This window comes from Mobula birostris, chromosome 32 (genome assembly GCF_030028105.1).
Source record: "Mobula birostris isolate sMobBir1 chromosome 32, sMobBir1.hap1, whole genome shotgun sequence".
Lineage (NCBI taxonomy): Eukaryota > Metazoa > Chordata > Chondrichthyes > Myliobatiformes > Myliobatidae > Mobula > Mobula birostris.
The window spans coordinates 21,668,810-21,683,917 of record NC_092401.1 but is presented as its reverse complement, the minus strand read 5'-3'; the positions used below and the strand labels follow the sequence as shown (position 1 = coordinate 21,683,917).

Below are 15,108 nucleotides of genomic sequence, written 5' to 3'. Positions count from 1 at the left end.
GACCTTTCCCTATTGTAACACATTGTTGGTTTAACACTTACACTTAATTTCTCAAATTATCAACCACTTTCTCCTCCTGTGAGGTTGTCTCATTCTGCTGTTTCACTGTGACTGCCAGCACCCCTCTGGTTCCCTTTCCCCTTGGGAACCCTGCCTTATTAAGTACAGACAGAATGTGGTGTCCATTTTCACTCTGCAGGAGTTCAACTTGTCTGACCAGTCTACTGCCTCCCATAGTTTGTCAGCAGGTTAGTGAGACTCCCAAATCCCACACTGTTGTCGGTCCATACCGAAACTCGGCACTCCTCTCAAGTGGGGGGGGGGTGGGGGGGTCTCAATCTTATTTTTCCTTCTGAAGATATCCATCTTTTGTTCAATCACCAAACCCTGTTCGCAGTGCCATTTGTGTGAAATCAGGTTCGCGGATTCAGTGAGTGGGGACAGAAGACACTAAACATACACATGGTGGCAGATACTTACTTAAAGTGAGCGCCTGGGCCCTCTTCACTGCAGTACATCTTTGCTGCTTAATTTCCACGGCACCACAACCCTCAGCCCATGGCGACCCAGAAAGTGAAGAGAGAGCACATGATTTCTGTGCGCTAAATTTAAACGCTACCAGTGAGGTGATGTCATCAGCTAAATGGCAGGTAGTAGGAGGGGCTGTAATACCCCTTACACAGGCCCATCCCCGCCTCCACCAGGGAGTGGCTTTCAACAAGTAGGTAAGTTTGACACTTACTGCAACAGGAATACAAAATTATGAGGGGTATAGATGGGGTAAGTACAAGCTGGCTTTTCCACTGAGAATAGATAGACTAGAACTAGAGATCATGGATTAAAGTTGAAAGGTGAAATGTTTAAGGGGAACATAAGGGGAAACTTCACTTGGGATGGTGAAAGTGTGGAATGAACTGCCAGTGGGTTTGATTTCAACATTTAAGAGATGTTTGGATAGCAGATTATGGAGCGCTATTGTCCAGGTACAGCCCAATGGGATTAGGCAGAATAATAGTTTAGCATGAACTAGTTGGGCTGAAGGGCCTGTTTCTGTGCTGTAGTGCTCTATGATTCTTTATCATTCTCTGTTAATTAGAAAGTCTTGGACTTCTCAATTAAAAAAAAACTTGTGAGGAATTGGGATTTTCAACAACAGTGTTTCCTTTATTGGATATCTTTAAGATCTTGAAGCTTCCCAGGAGTGATAATGGGATGAAAGATGGTTGTAAGGGCAAATAAACAAATACTTGATCAAAAATGTAAATAAGAGTTATATGGATTCTGCCTCTTCAGTCTCCTGTGCTGTTTCATACAATTACAGCTAATTTGATTATAACCTAAACTTTGCATTCCATCTTTACCACCAGTAACCTTCCTCTTGCCTTTCAAGAATCTATTTAACGCCTTAAAAAAAATTCAAGACTGCTCCCACTGCCACTTTAGAGAAGATGGTTTCAAATGCTCTTCACCCTCTATTAAAGCGAATTTCACTTCATTTGTCTTGAATGGGCAATGTCTTATTAATAGAGAGTGAACAGAGTTCTGCATTCTCCCATAAGAGGAAACAATTCAATGTTCCCTCTATTTTTTTTAACAGCTGCGTGGACCAACCATTGCTCCAAGTGGGAAATTTTTATGCAGCCTGAAATCAGCAGGCATTTTAAATTAACGTTATATAAAAGAAAATTCCAGCTGTGCGGTAACAAAGGCTATGTGTGCAGGAGCATTTCCGTTGCTGGGCAGCTGCACACTCGTGCACCTTTGAGGGAACAGTGAGAAACATGCTCTCCACGTTCACCAGCTTGCTATCCTCCAATACCTAGAATGCTTCAATCAGTTAATTTACACTCCAGCAAATGCAAGCCAGGCTTTACCTTCACAGACTGTCAAGCAACATCTGAACTGCTTCCATTACACCTACATCCTTTTAATAAGGAGATCAGTACTGTGCACATTACCTCAGGTGTGGCCTCATTAATGCTCTACAGAGGTAGAGCAAATCTGTAATATTCCTTTCCAAGATGGCATGCACAACAAAATTTTTGGTATGCAGCATGCAGGCTACCTTTCGATTATTTAAACTCCACACATAATTTTAAAAAAGATACATTGCGATTATATTTACTACGAAATGAAGCAGAGAATGATTTTTTTTTACAACCCGGGAGTAGTGAGATTTTTACAGAAAACATCTCATGAAGGTTTGGTGCCAGTTAGCCAGTTGCAAGAACACGTGATGTTGCTTGGTATGTTTTGAAATCCTTGCAAACCTAGTGTGAACATCAGTATTTGGATAGGTTGGTCTACAGTAACAATATTATTTAGAAATTTTGTTATTTTTAATTGTCTTTAAAATATAATACTTTTTGAACTGGTTTTCTAAGATTCTTCATCTAGTTCAATCTGACTCTGTTATATTTTTATTAATAGTAAAACAATGAATACACATATAGTTTCAAGAAAAAGTTTGTGAACCTTTTGCAATTACCTAGTTTTCTGTATTTATTACTCAAAATGTAGTCTGATCTTTATCTAAGTCACCATAATAGACAAATACAATCTGCCTAAACTAATAATGCACAATTGTACTTTTCATGTTTTTATTGATCATGTTGTTTTATCATTCACTGTCCAGGCTGGAAGAAGTTTGTCAACCCTTGAATTTAGTAACTGGTGGAACCTCCTTCAGCACAATAACCTCCACCAGACATTTCTGGTAGCTGCTGATCAGACTTGCATAACAGCGAGGAGGAATTTTAGATCATTCCTCCATACAAAACTCTTTCAGTTCATCAGTATTTCTGGGACACCTTGCATGAACAGCCATCTTCAGGTCACGCCACAGCATCTCAATTTGGTTAAGGTCTAGACTCTGACTTGGCCATTCCAAAACACAAATTTTCTTCTTTTTAAACCATTCTGGTGTTCATTTGCTCTTGTGTTTTGAATCATTGTCTTGTTGCATCATCCAACTTGTTTTAAGCTTCAGGTGACAGACTGCTACCCTGACATTCTCCTGTGAAATGTCTTGATACAATTTTGAATTCATTGTTTCCCTCAACGATTGCATACTGTCCAGGCCCTGAGGCAACAAAGCAGCTCCAAACCATGATGCTCCTTCCACCCTGCTTCACAGTTTGGATGAGGTTTTGGTGTTGGTGTGAAGTGTCCTTTTTCCTCCAAACATAGCAATGTGCATTTCTTTTTTTTTGTAATTTTTTTTTTGAAGTTCCATCATCAAACAAACATTTCCGTAAGATGTATTTCAGATATTGTAAATATGTATCATATAGTCATATATGCCACAAATCTCTACATCATATTTATCTGAGGTATACACTTATAGAAAAGAGAGGAAAGAAAGAACAAGCAAAAGGAGAAAACTATATACAAGTAGGGAGTGATTTTTTTAACAACATATTCATTGATTTGTGAGAATAAAATCAGGCCTGAGGTGTTATGTGTAGTTAAACCATTTTTCCCAGTATGATTCAAATTGTTCCAACTTATGATTAACAGATGCTGTTATATTCTCAAGTTTGTAAATGTCCATTGTAATTTCCATCCATGCATTTAAAGATGGGCTCTCCTGTGATAACCATTTCCTGGTAAGAGTCTTTTTACCAGCCACCAGCAGTATATTCATTAAATATTTATCTCTTTTCAATCATTCTTGAGGTATATACCCAAAATATATGGTCTTACTTTCTAAGGGTATTTCACATTTAAAGATGTCTTGTAGGGCATTGTGTATCGCACTCCAATACTCTATGATAACGGGGCATTCCCAGAAAATATGATAATGGTTTGCATTTTGATTTCCACAATTTCTCCAGCAACAGGGAGGTTACTATCATAATGGGATTTGTGAGAGGGTGTAATAAAATATTTTATCAAGTTTTTCCATCCAAACTCCCTCCATTTCTGTGAACTGGTACACTTCCATTCATACCTCCATATTATTGTCCATTCTTCCTCAGATATAATTATCCCTCCTTCCTTCTCCCATTTTGTTTTAATGTATGATGTATGAAGTCGAATGTGTTTTAAGATTTGACAAACTCTTATACACGCTTGAAATTATTCTACTACTGTTATCTGAATTATATGCTTTTCTAAATAGCTCTATCAAACACGTACTTGCCTTGGTTACATTGTTAACCTTCCTATTAACGTACTGTCGCATCTGTAAATACCGACAGAAGTCCTGTTTTTCTAATAAGTGTTTCTCTTTAAGCATTTCAAAACTGAACAATGTTCCTTCTTTCATTATATTGCAAAGACCTGTTATTCCTTTAGCTGTCCAGACCTTAAAGCTAGCATTCAGTTTATTCAGCGTAAAATCGGAGTCATATGCACACCATTTAAGAATTGCAATATCTCCCCTCTAGTTTATATTCTTTTATGATAGTTTTCCATATTTTAAGAGTCCATTTCACCCATGGGTTATCAATAATATTTATGTTGTTAACAGCCAACATTGCCTGTATGAGGATGGGAAGTATCCCCTCCTCAATGTTTTTCCATTGAGCATCATATGATGGGTTGTACCAGCATATCACAGCTCTCAACTGTGCTGCAAAATAATAATCTCTGAGAAAAGGTAGGCCCCATCCCCTCTCTTCCTTGGCTAATTGCAAAGTTTTGAGACGAACACTAGGCCTTTTACCTTGCCATATATATCTTGATAACATTGTGTTCCATTCATTGAATTAATTTTGATTAATCTCTGTTGGTAGGGTCTAAAAGATAGTCTGGGCAGTATATTCATTTTAATAGATTCAATCCTTGCACTGAGACTAAAAAAAGGAATTAGGTTCCATCTTGTTATATCCTCCTTAATTTTTTTTAATATATAGGCAGATAATTGCATTCTGATAATTTTGCCAAATCTTTTGGCACACTGATGCCCAGATATTTGAAAGATTCTGTTTGCCATGCCCAAGGATATCTACTTTCAATTTATCTTGGTGCGCTATAGTTATATGAAAGTAATTGGGTTTTATCTGTGTTGACCTTGTATCCTGATAATTGACCATATTGTTCAAAGGATTGCATCAATTTAGGTAAAGAGTATGTTGGTTGCCCTGGATAGATCAAAATGTCATCCGCGTAACAGGCCAATTTATGCTGTGTCCCTTTAGTAGTAATTCCCCTGATATCTTCATTTTGTCTGATGTATTGAGCTAATGGTTCCAGATATAATGTGAAGAGTAGCGGTGACCATGTACAACCCTTTCTAGGGTAAAACTATTTGATAAATATCCATTGATTTTAATCCTAGCAATAGGGTTGTCATATAGTGCCTGTATAGTTTTAATAATTGTGTCATGGAAACCAAATCTATGTAAAACTTTGTAAAGAAAATTCCAATTAACCAAATCAAATGCCTTTTCAGAGTCCACGCTTATCACTTGTTGCTTCGATTTTATTGTTTTTGTATATGATCCATAATGTGAAGTGTCCTTCGTATATTGTCTTGTGTTTGGCATTGTTGTATAAAACCTGTCTGATCCTTATGTATCAGTATGGGTAGAAACTCTTCTAATCGTTTGGCCATGATGGAGGTAAATAATCTATAATCTATATTAAGAAAGGATATTGGTCTAAAAGACCCACAGTCCATTTTATCCTTGCCTTCTTTATAGCTGAGATTACGGCTTCCTTCCAGCTGGGTGGCATTTGTACCTTTTTTAGAGCCCAGTTCAGTGTGGGGAGTAAGGAATTAACTCATTTTTAAATTCTTTGTACCACTCTGCTGTATACCCATCTGATCCTGATGACTTGCTTAATTTAAGCCCACTAATTGCAGCTTTTAGTTCAACTTCAGTTATGACAGCAGTCATCGTTCTATTTTGTTCTTTGCTTAAAGTGGGTAACTCTAGAGAATTCAGGAAAGTGTCAATTTGGGTTATGCTTCCCCCTGGAACTTTGGAATATAGAGTTTTGTAAAACACTTCAAAAGCTTCTTGAATTTCAATTAGCTTATTTTTTTTTAATCTTTTTTGTTCTTGGATCCCTAATTCTATGAATTGTATTTTCTACTATCTTTTTTTCAGTTTCCATGCCAGTATTTTCTCTGTTTCAGAAAGATTAAATTTTTCCTGATTTCTTGCGTAGCCAAACCATTAATTTCATTCCTAATTTTTAAATTTTCCTCTAATGTATCCTGTTGCAAATTCAATTTGTTTTTTTTTCTAGTTCCTTCGGCCTATTTTTTAATTCCTCTGATGTTTTATTCCTTTTTTTCTTATATGAAGATATCGCTATAGTTTTGCAATGTGCACTTCTAACAAGAAGTTCAACTTTTGTCTCACCTGTCCACAGAACATTGTCCCTGAAATGTAGAACATCCAGGTTTTTTTTCTTTTGCAAACTTGAGACATGTAGCAATTTTTTTTTTTGGAGAGCAGTGGTTTCCTCCATGGTGCCATTCCATGAACACCATTCTTATTCAGTGTATTTTTTAAAGTGCACACATGATCAAAGGCTTTAGCAAGTTCTAAGGATTTCTGCAGGTCTTTTGCTGTTATCGTTGGGGTCTTTTTCACATCCTCCGGCATTGCACATTGTGCTTTTGGTGTGATTTTGGAGGACGCCCACTCCTAAGGAGACTAGCAACAGTACTGAATTTCCTCCATTTGTTGACAATTTATCTTACTGTGGATTGATGAACACGCAGATCTTTAGAAATGCTTTTGTAGTCTTTGTAGCTTTATGTATCTCTACAATTCTTCTTCTAAAGTCCTTGAAAATTGTTTTGATCAAGGCATGGTGCACATAAACAGATCTTTATTGAGAAGAGCAGGCTCTGTCAGTAACCTGACTTTGTGTGTCTTTTTTATAGGGTAGAGAAAAGCACCTCTACAACCCACACCTCCAATCTCATCTCATAAATTGGAATGCCTGACTCCAAATAGCTTTTGAAGAAGGCATTATCCCAGGGGTTACATACTTTTTTGAACCTAAAATGTGATTGTTTAAATGGTGTATTCAGTATTGATGTGAAATACAATAGTTTGTGTATAATTCGTTTAGGCAGATTGTGTTTGTCTATTGTTGTGACTTGGATGAAGATCAGACTGCATTTTATGAGTAATTGATACAGAAAACATTAATACAGATAATTGTAAAGGGTTCACAAACTTTCTTGCAACTGTAAAAAAAAGCAACAGAACTCATCCTTTTCCTTTAAATAATTGTTGCTAATTCATTCATCAGTGATAAACTCTGCTGAAAATTACAGTGGCTCACAAAACTTTGATTTTTTTTTAGAAGATTACTGCCAACTTGGCCATTCTCTCAAAAAGGTTCACTAACCCTCTCTGCATATTGAGGGAACACACATCAAAGTTGCTGGTGAACACAGCAGGCCAGGCAGCATCTCTAGGAAGAGGTACAGTCGACGTTTCGGGCCGAGACCCTTCGTCAGGACTGATCCTAACCTTACTATAAAAAGCTTTAGGACACTGCATATTGAGGGGTAATCTTTCTGCTTTTTTGTTCAGTTCTCCTCACACTAAATAATGTTATGTTAGCATTCCTAATTGCTAACTGTACATGTAAATGGCCTTTTGTGAATCATACATCAAAGCTCCCAGTTTCTTTCACACCTCCTTAATGGGGATCATAAATATGGAAAGATTTGGTGAAGGAATTCCACATCTTAAGATGTAGGTAGCTGAAAGCTGTGCTGTCAATGATGGAACAATGGAAACAGCAAATATTCTAGGATAGAATTCACAGTGCGTATATTTTGAATGGGTAAAGGATGGAAGAGGTTGCATTTAAGGAAAGGCAAGGCTATGGAGAGATATCTGAACAAGGGCAAGAATTTAAAAGCCAAGGCATTGTTTAACTAGGAGTCAGTGTTCCTCACAGAGTACTGAGGTGATGGATGAATGGATCTTGGAGTCATTAAGGACAAAAGCAGTATTGATGCCAAATGTATATAGAAATTAGAATGGAGGATCACTATGAGTGAGTTGACAGAGTCAAACCAAGCAGGAGCAGAATTAAAGTAGTCATTAGAAAGTAGATCTTGTTGATGGCATGGATGTGAAACTGAACTGGAAGACAGATATGAAAGCAAGGTCACAGATAGTTTAATTTTGTTTCAGAAGTTTCTGGACTGGAGGTTGTCCTTTGCAAAGCTTACCTAAAGGTTACGTATGACAATTTGGAGCTGTTTCTGATGTCATAGTGATGGAATCATTAATTGGAGGAAATGTCAGCTTGTCTGTTAAGTGAATATTGAACATGTAATCTTAGTGACAAAGTAGAGCGGTGGGGATCAGTTTAGGTATTTAAAAAAATAACAAATGCCTGTATGCTCTTATATTGCCAGTTCAACAATGTATGGAGTGGCAAGTGTTAAATGAGGGATTCATGAAAGATCATAGTGTGGCTGTTGCTGCTTTTTCACTGGCTGTAGATAGGTAAGCAAAGAATAGAATGGGTCAAGTGCAGTCCCACACAATTGGACATTGTGAGAATTGGAGAAGGATGGTTTTGTCAAAGGCTGAGCATAGGTTTTAGACCAGTTACCCAACTTAATTTACTCTTTTCTTTCTTTGTAGCAAATACACTCTAGGTCTTCCAGCTCGTGGGCTTCCTACAGCCTTGGGATTTGAGCTTCATGGGAATAGTTATGCAGACTTCACTGTTTTATGCTGCTCTTTGGCTAGATAGAAATTATTGCTGTGTGTTCTTGAGTTAAGTTTGTATTAAACAGTTATGTCGTTTAACTACTAAACTTTGGGTTCTCAGCACCGCTGCATCAGGACCTGAGCATATAGCCACATCATACTAATAATAATGGTAGTGAGTCTGTTGGATTGTTAAAGACTTAAAAGATCCATTGAAATTGAGCTTCTGGTATACACTCGGTGATCACTTTATTCAGTACACCTTGGAGTGCATTGTGGTCTTCTGCTGCTGTAGCTCTATATGTTGTGTGTTCAGAGTGCTCTTCCACATACTACTGGTGTAATGTGTGGTTAGTTACTGTCACCTTCCTGTCAGCTTGAATCGGTCCAGCCATTCTCCTCTGACTTTCCTCGTTAACAAGGGGTTTTCACCTACAGAACTGATGCTCATTTGATGTTTTTTGTTCTTCACATCATTCTCTATAAACTCTAGAGCAAGGGATCCAGTGGACCCCTACCATTAACCTAGGGGTCTGTGGACCCCAGGTTGGGGACCCCTGCTCGAGAGTCTATTGTGCGTGAAAATCCCAGGAGATCAGCAGTTTCTGAGATACTCAAACCTCTCCATCTGACACCAACAATAATTTCACAGTCAAAGTCACTTAGGTCACATTTCTTCCGCATTCTGATGTTTGGTCTGAACAACAAGTGAACCTCTTGACCATGTCTGCATGCTTTATACATTGAGTTACTGCCACATGATTGGTTGATTAGATATTTGCAAGGTGTACAGTTTTACCAAATAAAGTAGCCATTGAGTGTATATAATAAATTTGTGGCGTTAAATTGCTGAGTAGTTTCTGGACCTTCCTACATCTTATAAAGGACAATTTTGACAAAGAATTTTTAGATAAGTGATTAATTTTTAATTTACTTGTTCAGCAGTGAGAAGAATGTTCTATCAATAGCCAGCAACTACTCAGTGTTGTTAGGAATAACAGTATTAAAAAGTTGGAATTAAATTATTGGAGTGTTTCCAATACATGTCTGTAACTGGGGAACTTATTTTTAGTTCTTTAGATAAATAGAAGTAAAATGCCACTGTTAGTTTATCAGTAATGGTGGCTATGAAATGCTTGGATTGCCGAAAAACTATATTTATTTCATAACATCCTTTAGAGAAGGAAATCTGCTGATCTTCCTCAGATGTGTGACATCAGACCCTTCGCAGTGTGGTGACACTCTAAATGGTCCAGCATGTTACTTGTAGAAAACTGCTACATCAAAGCAATGTAAAAATAAAACATGTTATATAGAGATCAGAAATGGTTATGGCTACAGCATATAGAGTACATTTCATCCTGCTCAGTTTATCACTCAGTCTGGGAACTTCTCTGAAATTTGATACCTATCTCACAGGTTGGTAAAGGCCTGATATTGTTGTACTTAGAGAATTGTACCTTTCAGCCAGCATCCAGAGTGCTGCATCATGACCATTCACTAACTGACGTGGCGGACCTACCAGATGTGGCAGTGTAGTAATAATAAAAGGATAAAAAGTAGTGGCTCTATGAATCGTTGGTGTTAGGCATATGGTGCAACTGCAGTCCTTGCACCAGCATTGAGCCACATTCTTTGATTTGATGGCAATGATAGTGAAGGCTTTGCCAGACCTTGATCTTGATGACCCATGGCATCAGGTCATTCATGGGTGAGAAAATCACCTATTTGCTGACCCTCAACCATAACATTACATGAAAGAAGCATGGAGAAGCTCAAGAACTCCAAATATATTTTGTCCATTACCCAGACCAAGCTGGCCAACTCGTGAAGGAAATAACTGACAAATTGGTGTATTATAACAGATGGTGAACAACTTCCTAACTTTGCCCTCATCGTTTCACCAGTTGACCATTATAGTACTGATTGAAAAGAAGACAGAGCAGTCTTTCTAAGAGTAAAGTCCAGTCTTCAGACAGAGTATCCTCCACCCTATATGGCTTGTTCTGACAGTATCCTCATGATGGATTGCAGTCACGATCTATAGAATAAAATCAGAACAGATCTGGAAGCTAAATATTGCCCAACCAAGTCATCAGAAAAATTATATTCCACCTAAATCTTTAATCTCATAGCGTAGTATTTTCTTCATTCAACCATTGTAATCAGGCTGGAAAATTAACCTTGATGTGATGAAATGGAAAGAACATTGTGGCAAAACATCAAGTGTGTCCAGAAAAGTTATCCTAGTGAAGGATTGTGAAACTGCTAAATAGCAAAAGCAGCCTGAAATAGACACAGCTACGAAACATTACAACTAATGGGTTGGATCAAAGTTCTGTCTGTCCTCGGGGTTGAGATAAGATTTGATTGATTGTGACTTCAAGAAAACAAAATTGAAATTGGAGGGAATCAGAAGGACTTGGAAATTGTACAAAGGAAAATGCTAATGGTTGTTGAAGGTCTTTTATCTCTGCCTGGGGATATAGCTGCAGAAGTTCTATGTTAATATCTAAAACCCATCCATCTTTAGCTGCTCCAGCAATATCCTTCTCTCCACAGTCAGTAATGGAGTATTTTTCTTTATTGTAAAATAATCAATTTCATTCACAGCTGCTCAGTATATCAGGATCTGAGCAATATTCAGACAAGTGTTGATAATGTTGCGTGTGCCAAGCAGTGATCGGGGGGGGGGGGGGGCGGGGGGTTAACTACTAGCTCTTTTCATTGCCAGATTCCCCAAACAGTATCTTGGAGGTCACCATTATCTGGAAGCTTAACCAGGGCAATCAAACCTGTACTCTGCCTTTAAGAATAGGTGAAATATTCCATCTTTCAACAGTTTCAAGTTCCTGTATGTCAACATCTCTGAGGATTTATCCTGGGATACTACATATTGATGCAGTTACAAAGAAGGCACAAATGTATATATATTTCATTAAGAGTTTGAAGAGGATTGGTATATCACCAAAGATGCTCACAAATTTTTACAGATGTACCATGGAGAGCATTCTAACTGGTTGCATCACCATCTGGTATTGGGGCCCCACTACACAGGATCGGGAAAAACTGCAGAAAGTTGTAATCTCAGTCAACTTCATCATAGGCACTGAGGATATCTTCAAAAGGCAGCGCCTGAAAAAGGTGGCATCCATCGTTAATGACCCCCATCATTCAGGATATGCCCGCTTCTTATTGCTACCATCAAAGAGGATGTACAGGAACCTGAAGCCACACGCTCGACATGGGACAGTTTCTTCATCTCTGCCATCAAATTCCTGAATGGACAATGGACCCATGAGCACTACCTCAGTATTTCTCCCCCTCTTTTTAAAAAATTTGTTCATTTACGGACGTGGGCATCGCCAGCTAAGCCAGCATTTATTGCCCATCCCTAGTTGCCCTTGAGAAGGTGGTGATGAGCTGCCTTCTTGAACCACTGCAGTCCCTGAGGTGTAAGTACACCCACAGTGCTGTTAGAGAGGGAATTCCATGGTTTTGATCCAGCAACAATGAAGGATCAGTGATATGTTTCCAAGTCAGGATGGTGAGTGACTTGTAGGGGGATTTCCAAACGGTAGTATTCCCAGGTATCTGCTGTTCTCGTCCTTATAGATAGTAGTGGGTCTGGAAAGGTCTTTTTGCACTACTTAATTTCTTTTTTATATATACTTATTGTAATTTATAGTTTTTATTATTGCAATGTACTGCTGCTGCAAAACAAAAAAATTCATAACATATGCCAATGGTACTAATTCCAATTCTGAGATGTTCAACAGAGTGCCCTGCATCCTAACTCAATCTTTCCATCACCTACATCGCAGAGGTTAATTACACCCATGTGGATCAGTACAACTTAGTCAAGTAGCTGAACAACATCAGGAATAAAATGGTTAATTTTATTAGCACCTGGTTCCACAGTGTTCATTCCATTTACAAAATGAACAGCCGTGGGTTGATAGAGTTGTTTTAATAACATCTCATCAACCATTGATTTTCACCACTCGAATATGGGGCAGCATATACCTGAAGTCACAATTATCTACAAGTTCCACATCCATCCTAATAGATACTCACTACCCTACAGTGTAAACACTGGCTCACCATCACCTTCTGAAGGATAATTGGAACAATAAGTAATAGTTGGCCTTGCCACTGATGTTCATGTTCTGTAGATATTTGTCTCTAGTGTTTGCATTTTGCTGGGTCCTGAATTTATCAGATTTCAACTGCTGTATCTCCTCAGGACGTGAGTTATTTCATCACTGGGCTAAAGTATACAACATTATGAAAACAAAGTTATGTCTTCTCAGTGTGGAAGCAGAGACTAGATTTAAAGTTGAAGCTGTAAAGCGTCTCTTGTGTTGGAATCCTTTTGCAATGAACAACAGTATACTGTTTGTCTTCCTAATTACTTGCTGTCGCTGAATGTTTATAATCTGTGGACAAAGACATCTATTTCCTTCAGAATGTCAATACCCATCAGTCTTAGTGAAACTGTTTCCTGTTTCTTCTACCAAATTCTACATTATTGCAGCTGTTATGTCCTTGCCCTATTACTCAAACTGCCTACATCCCTCTTTACTTACAGCCTACATTACCTCCTAACTTTTTGGATATACTGTATTACACTTGATTCTCTCAATCCTAGATTAACATTTGGGACCACCAACACCAATATTTGTGGTACCCTCCTTGTGGGTCAGTAATCTAAAGTGAAAAATTACCAGTTTATTCCGTTGTCTATTTTCCACCCACGTCAGTTCTTCCCCCTCTCACCCCCCCCATACTATATACTTTAATTTTGCTTAATGAAGGAGACCCTGACAGTTCTTAAAAAAAAACTAGAATGTAGAAACTCCATTGGCATCTACATTGAGGTCCGTTTTCGATGCTGAATCTGATTGTGCTCTGTTACACCGTGTTTAACAGTCTGATTGTAATCCGATTGTTCTTTGTTACATTACATTTAGTGTTACATTTCTCTTTGGAGTGAAGGAGAATGAGGAGAGTTGATAGAGGTGTGTAAGATGATAAGAGGCACAGATAAAGTGGACAAGCAGTATCTTTTTTTCCCAGATGGTAATGGTTAATGCAGAAGGACTCATTTTTAAAGGTGATGGGTGGAAAATATAGGGGGATATCAGAGATAGTCTTTCTTCTGAGTGTAAGTACATGGAATGCAGTGGTAGTAGAGGCAGATACATTAGAGACATTTAAGAGGCACATGGATGAGAGGAAATTAGAGGGCTGTGTGGGAAGAAAGAGGTAGATTGATCTTGGAGTAGGTTAAAAGGTTGATGCAACCTCATGGGCCAAAAGGCCTGTTCTGTTCTATCTTCAGGTAACTTTGGTGATTTTGCAAAAGGACAGCCTGTGCCCTCAACTGTTTGCAGACTGATCACGCTCACCCAAGTAGTTGGGGAGAGCATAAATGTGAAGTTGCTGTTCCTAAGTCACTGTTCTAATGGAAGATGTGGGTGACTCTGCATGGATCATCATTAAATATACCAAAGTCATGGACTGTAAGTTTGAGACCTTGCTGGTTGCTCCCTTCTGTGCAGTTTTAAAATCAGCTTTTCCCTTTTAACCAGTCATATAAGCATGTGACAAATTGAATCAGTCCAACCTATGAGCAGCATGACAGGTGTGTTTCTGCACAGATATTGGTTCCATTGTCAGCTGTCTGCCAAAAAAAGTGTTAAAATTAGTATTTACTGATTGGTTTAGCATAGTAGGTTATATTCCAGCACAGCAGGAAGTCAGACCTTCAGAATCTCTCTACATTGTTGAAGAACCTGCGATCCTGCCAGGTTTTTTTTGGTAAAATAATATTGCATATTTTATTGTTGTAACACATTTTTCAATGAGTATAAACATTAGAAAATGTATTCATTAGAACAGTTTGGTTTGAGTATTGTAGTTTTGTAAACTCTTGGGATCTGGATTTGGAATCTTGGTTAATGGAAGGAGACACTCTGTTTTCATCCTCTTTGCCATTTGAGTTCTAAATTGCTTATTAAGTACTGTGTTCCAGACTAATCAGGTACTCTGCTTACCTCTACTGATGTGTGTTTTATATTTTAGCCCCTTGCATGGCAATTATTACCATGTATTTCACTCCCACCCCACTCTTCCTACTGCACTCCCAAAGGAAAAAATATTCAAAGCTTTATAAATCTTGAATTGCACAATATCTTCAGTCACAATTTCTCTATCACCTCTCCCAAGATGAGCATAACACAGCTTAGGAATATCAAGGATTTATCAGATTCACTCCAACTATAAGTATATATGGAGTTTGAAAGCACTTAAATACTCATAAAACTTAAACCACAAGTTTGATTATGTGGGAATTGGAAATGTACTGAGAAAAGGAATATTCATTCCATGTCTCGTTCATTTAATGTTTCTGGGTGACAGAAACTTTTTTTTGTATTTGTAAATGTTTTCACCCTCA

General features: G+C 38.1%; 1 protein-coding gene across 1 annotated transcript in view; it reads left to right on the top strand.

The window, feature by feature from the left end:
* The window catches only part of LOC140191078 (uncharacterized), a 170,143-nt gene that overhangs the window by 116,725 nt on the left and 38,310 nt on the right, over window positions 1–15,108 (top strand). The window lies entirely within an intron of this gene.